Source organism: Peromyscus californicus, unplaced genomic scaffold (genome assembly GCF_007827085.1).
Source record: "Peromyscus californicus insignis strain IS unplaced genomic scaffold, ASM782708v3 Scaffold_5__1_contigs__length_169319896, whole genome shotgun sequence".
Lineage (NCBI taxonomy): Eukaryota > Metazoa > Chordata > Mammalia > Rodentia > Cricetidae > Peromyscus > Peromyscus californicus.
The window spans coordinates 71,987,525-71,993,435 of record NW_026294573.1 but is presented as its reverse complement, the minus strand read 5'-3'; the positions used below and the strand labels follow the sequence as shown (position 1 = coordinate 71,993,435).

The following is a 5,911-nucleotide window of genomic DNA, read 5'->3' as shown; positions in this document are numbered from 1 at the left end:
GGTTTTTCGAGGACAGGGTTTCTCTGTGTAGCTTTGCGCCTGTCCTGGAACTCACTCTGTAGACCAGGCTGGCCTCGAACTCACAGAGACCCACCTGCCTCTGCCTCCTGAGTGCTGGGATTAAAGGCATGCACCACCACCGCCTGGCCTGAGTTTTTTTTATTGATAATACCTGTTAAGATTCGTGTTACATCTGGCACCCAATGTTCATGGTACAAATTCTCAAAAAAGCTGCTTGCCTATGGCCTTGTGGGCCCCAGCTCAGGCCCAGCTGCACCTGTTAGAATTTGCTGAAGGACCAGGCGGTGGTGGCGCACGCCTTTAATCCCAGCACTCGGGAGGCAGAGGCAGGCGGATCTTTGTGAGTTCGAGGCCAGCCTGGTCTACAGAGCGAGATCCAGGAACGGCGCAAAGCTACACAGAGAAACCCTGTCTCGAAAAACAAAAACAAAACAAAACAACAACAACAAAAAAAAAAAACAAGAAAAAAAAAAGAATTTGCTGAAGGAGGCAGAAGCAGGAAGATCTGGAGTTGGAGGCTAGCTTGGGAGACTTGCTGAGGAGAAGCTCTGGATGGGCCAGGCTGCAAATGGTGGCGGTGGGCCATGGAGCTGGTGGCTGCTGCTCTGCATTGCTGGCTACTTCTCATAATGTTGGTGGCAGCAGCGATGCTGCTGCTGGGGATGAATGGTTTACCGCTGCTTATTCAGAGAACAATTGGCAGGGACATTGTGTTACAAGAAAGTATCAGCAAAGGTCAGTTTGGAGAAGTTTGGCAAGTCAAGTGGATGGGAGAAGTTGATGTGAAGATACTCTCTTCTAGAGAAGAACGTTCCTGGTTCCCAGAGGTAGTTTTACCAGACTGTGATGTTATGCAGTGAAAACATCCTAGGATTTATAGCAGCAGACAACAAAGACAATGGTACATGGACTCAGCTGTGGCTGGTGTCCTATTACCATGAGCATGGATCCCTTTTTGATATCACTCTGTCCACTGCAATCTGTTTTGCCCATCTTCACATGGAGATTGTTGGTACACAACTAAAGCCCGCTATTGCTCACAGAGGTTTAAAATTAAAGAATAACTTGGTGAAGAAGAATGGACTCTGTTATATTGCAAACTTGAGACTGCCTGTGAGACACCATTCTGCCGCAGACACACTTATTGCTCCAAACCACAGAGAAAGCACACACACACACACACACACACACACACACACACACAAAAAAAAAAAAAAAAAAAAAAAAAAATTCTGTGAGGAACTGTGACCACAGCTAACAGTGACTTTGAAATCTCTAAAAACAATGATAATTCTTTATGAACTAGGAATAAAGCCATTAAGCTGATTAACATCACAGAAAGATCTGCTTCAGACTACAAACTACTCAGGGCAATTTTGAGATGGCTAGCTAAGATGATCCAGATTCACAGACCACTTAAGCAAGGATTTGAGAAAATGTCTGCATTTTCCCATTATGCAGAGACTGGACAACAAATGATAGAGTTACCTCTCCAAGGACTTGAAAGTTAACCCAAAATTTTTATTTTCAGGATCCCCTAAAGATGCCTTCACCCCCAGACAGAATGAAATAATTAAAGAAACAATGCCCACATTCCCAAGAGGTGTGGTGGGTGGTTTTTGGTCCTTTCAATGGGTGATGGATAATTGTCATTGTTTAGGATGGTTTATTATAAATTGTTATTGTTAATGGTCAGGAAAGAAGCTAACCAAAGGAGATTTAAGATTCTTGATTGAGAAAAATAGAGGATATAGATACGAGGTAAATTATTGAATCTGAATCGACTCTAAAAAGAAAAAGGGGAAGATATAAAAGTGATAAAAGGTAGATTATTGAATCTACTATGAAAAGAAAAAAGAGAGAATATGGATATGATAAGATAAAAAGGTAGATTATTGAATCTGCTTTTAAAAAGGAACTACTTGTTTTAAATATATTACATTGGATTGGATTTTTCTATATTGTATACAAATTTTCTACTGGACTCACGAAAATAGGATAAATAATGAAATTTCTTTGTCTGAATTGCTCAAATGTTAATGGACTGGATATTGCTAATGTATATAATGGAGATTTTTGTCTGAATCTGTCAAATTTTAATGGACTAGACATTGTTAATGTAATTCTTGACTGTATATATTGTATATACTTATTGTATATACTTTTTCTTATATTAGTTATAACTTTTATTTTAAACAAAAAGGGGAACTGTGGTTGATATATTGTGTACCCCAATAAACTTATCTGGTGGTCAGAGAACAGAACAGCCATTATGTTAAACATAGAGGTTGGGCAGTAGTAGCACACACATTTGTAGCTAGAGTTTTCCTGCCTGGCCCACAGTCAGGACAAATCTCTATCACCCGCCAGTCCCACAGCCTCTCAGACCCAACCAAGTAAACACAGAGACTTATATTGGTTACAAACTGTATGGCTGTGGCAGGCTTCTTGCTAACTGTTCTTACAGCTTAAATTAATCCATTTCCATTAATCTATACCTTGCCACATGGCTCGTGGCTTACCGGCATCTTTACATGCTGTTTCTCATCATGGCGGCTGGCAGTGTCTCTCACTCAGCCTTCCACTTCCCAGCTCTATTCTCCTCCTTGTCCCGCCTATACTTCCTGCCTGGCCACGGGCCAATCAGTGATTTATTTATTGACCAATCAGCAACACATTTGACATACAGACCATCCCACAGCACACATTTATTCCTAGCATTCTGGAGGCAGAGATCCATCAGGATCTCTGTGAGTTCAAGGCCACACTGGAAACAGACAGGCATGGTGACACATACCTTTAATCCCAGAAAGTGATGGCAGGAAACAGAAAGGTATATAAGGCATGAGGACCAGGAACTAGAGGCTTTTTAAGCTTTTAGGCTTTTAAATTTAGCAGCAGTTCAGCTGAGATCCATTTGGGTGAGGACTCAGAAGCTTTCAGGCTGAAGGTTCATGAAAACGGGATTGGATGAGAAGTTGGTGAGGTTAAGGTTAGATGTGGCTTGTTCTGTCTCTCTTATCTCTCAGCTATCAACCCCATATTTGGCTTCTGAGTTTTTTTTATTGATAAGACTGTTTAAAATTTCTGTTACATTCTATTTCTGGAACATATTGACTGTTATTACTGATTTATTTTATATTTGTACTTATTCACATGTACAATGTGATGCGTCAGTTGATAGGCATACTGTATAATGAAATGATAACAACAATTTATAATACCATCACAAAGAATATTTATCAATTCTTTATGGTAAGATTATTATAAATATTTTATTCCAGCTATTTTTAAGTGTCTAATATCAAACAAAATGTATGATATCAAGGATGTGTAGAACAGAAGTGGAACACTGCTATCCTGAATATCAGTTAGTGGACAAGAGCATGAAGCTCTTTTTATTCCTCCTCTGCTCTTAGAAAAGAATTTTACTCTTCAACTTTACAGAAATCAAGGTAATTATAAGAAACATTTTTCTGTTTTTATTTTAATCTCTCTTTCTTCATTTCTCCCAAATCCAACATCTTGGATTTATACCATTATTGTTATGGCTTTTGTTGTGATATGATTACCTATATATTTGTTTTAATACTTAGTTGACTTAGTGTTAAGCATAATTATAATTTTTATAGTTAAACCTTGGGATATTGATGAGAAAGTTAGAATTCTTAAATGTGTGTGTATGTGTGTGTGTGTGTATGTAGGTATGTATGTGTAGGCTTTTTTATTATAGATGGTGAAAAATGGGAGAATCAAAGAATGTCCTGAAACAAATTCTGTCCAATAGGCAATGGGATAGTGAGATTGATGGGGAACAGGTGATACTGGTAACTATAATGCTATAATGTTGGGGGAAGACATTAAAGTTTAAATTGCTACTGGACACAACAGTCAGTTCTTGTTGTACTTTTCTTAGGCATAATACAGTTCACTGCACAAAAAAATTGATTTTAATCTCTCCTTTCTGTTAAGTTTGAAGGCAAGTGAAAGTTTGTAATTCTCGCCCATTAATATTTGAACTTTTTCTTTCTTCTTTCAAACTGTTAAAACTGTCCTTTTACTTGCTCATAGCATTGTAGGAATCCAGTTGAAAATTTTGATTCCAGGTAGATATGACTTTTGCTTTCTACATATTAGCATTAACAGGTAAATCGAGACTCACATCAAAACAGTGCTACAGCTTTTATCTATGGGAAGAGTTTCCAAACTCATTCTCAGCTAAAGGTGTTCCAGTGGCTCACCAGGCCAAAACCTTCAATTTTCCAGATCTGAAATTCTTACATGTGGCATCTCAGAGATTTTGATCATTTATTTACTGTGGATGAAAGGTAAGTGAGTAAAATATGAAATCTTTTGGGAGAGAGTTGTGTATACTCTGTCACTTTGAAATTTGAGCTTTCTAAAATTTAAGTTGTTAGTTATAGAGTTTTAAAAGTAACTTTTAGGAAAATTGCTATCCTCTCTATACGGGGATTAGACACATGGTGAATGATTACTTGTGAATGACTATAAATTAAATAAACAAAAGAATGTTATAATGTTACAGAATTTCTTAACCAGACAGAATTAAAAATTAAAAGTAAAATAATAGTTTTTATACAAGAATAAATTTAATAATGTCTAAGCTTGTCCTATTTGTAATTTATTTGTTTCTGTAGTACATAAAAGTTCATTAATCTGAGGCCGGCCCCCAGCTCCCATCTTGCTCCGGACGTCCCTTTTGGAATACTGGTGAGTACCCTTCCTTGCCCCAGACCCCATCCCTGGGCACCAGCCACTCCAGGGAAGACCTGCCCAACTTGGCCCCAGGTTCTGGCCACCGGGCAGGTTCCCTGCTAGCCCCACCGGGAAGGATCCCTTTCTCCAAGACCCCTGGCAGACCCTGCAGTCTCCACGCCCTGCCCCCACACCCATCCGCCTGAGCCCCAAGCCTCTTCCTGAGACTTAGAGGCCGGCCCCCAGCTCCCATCTTGCTCCGGACTTCCCTTTTGGAAAACTGGTGAGTGCCCTTCCTTGCCCCGGACCCCATCCCTGGGCACCAGCCACTCGAGGGAAGACCTGCCCAACTTGGCCCCAGGTTCTGGCCACCGGGCAGGTTCCCTGCTGCCCCACCGGGAAGGATCCCCTTCTCCAAGACCCCTGGCAGACCCTGCAGTCTCCACGCCCTGCCCCCACTCCCATCCGCCTGAGCCCCAAGCCTCTTCCTGAGACTTAGAGGCCGGCCCCCAGCTCCCATCTTGCTCCGGACTTCCCTTTTGGAACACTGGTCTGGCTGAACCAAGTGTGCGGATAAGGCCAGTAACGAAGCACAAGGAGATGGGCAGACGTCAAGGCAGAAACATATACAACAAAATGAATAGCAATACAGCATCACCAGGCCCTAGCCCTCCTCCAACACCTAGACCTGAACATCAGAAATTGGAAGAAGCAGAAGAAAACAGCCTTATGAATGACATCATGAAGAAGCTAGAGGCTTGTGTAGAGGAAAAGACAAAAAAATGTGAAGAACGCTGTAAACAACTAGAGGAAAGGGCAAACAAATTAGAAGAAATCAATAAAGTCCTGGAAGAAAACAATAAAATACTGAGAGAAAATCAAGAAAAATCAATGAAACAAATGAAGGAAACAGTCCAAGACCTGAAAAGGGAAATAGAAAAAATGAAGAAGACACAAACAGAGGGAATGCTGGAAATAGAAAATCTGAGAAAACGATTGGGAACTTCAGATGCAAGTATAATCAACAGAATGCAAGAGATGGAAGAGAGGATCTCTAGCGTTGAAGATACAGTAGAAGAAATACATTCATCAGTCAAAGAAAACACTAAAGCCAACAAAGTCATGAACCAAAATGTCCAAGAAATTTGGGACACCATGAAAAGACCAAACCTAA

At 40.3% G+C, this 5,911-nt stretch overlaps 1 pseudogene; it reads left to right on the top strand.

Moving 5' to 3' along the window:
* The first annotated feature begins 605 nt into the window (after nt 1-605).
* On the top strand, nt 606-3,076 carry LOC128097007 (TGF-beta receptor type-1-like; annotated as a pseudogene).
* Nucleotides 3,077-5,911: the final 2,835 nt, after the last annotated feature.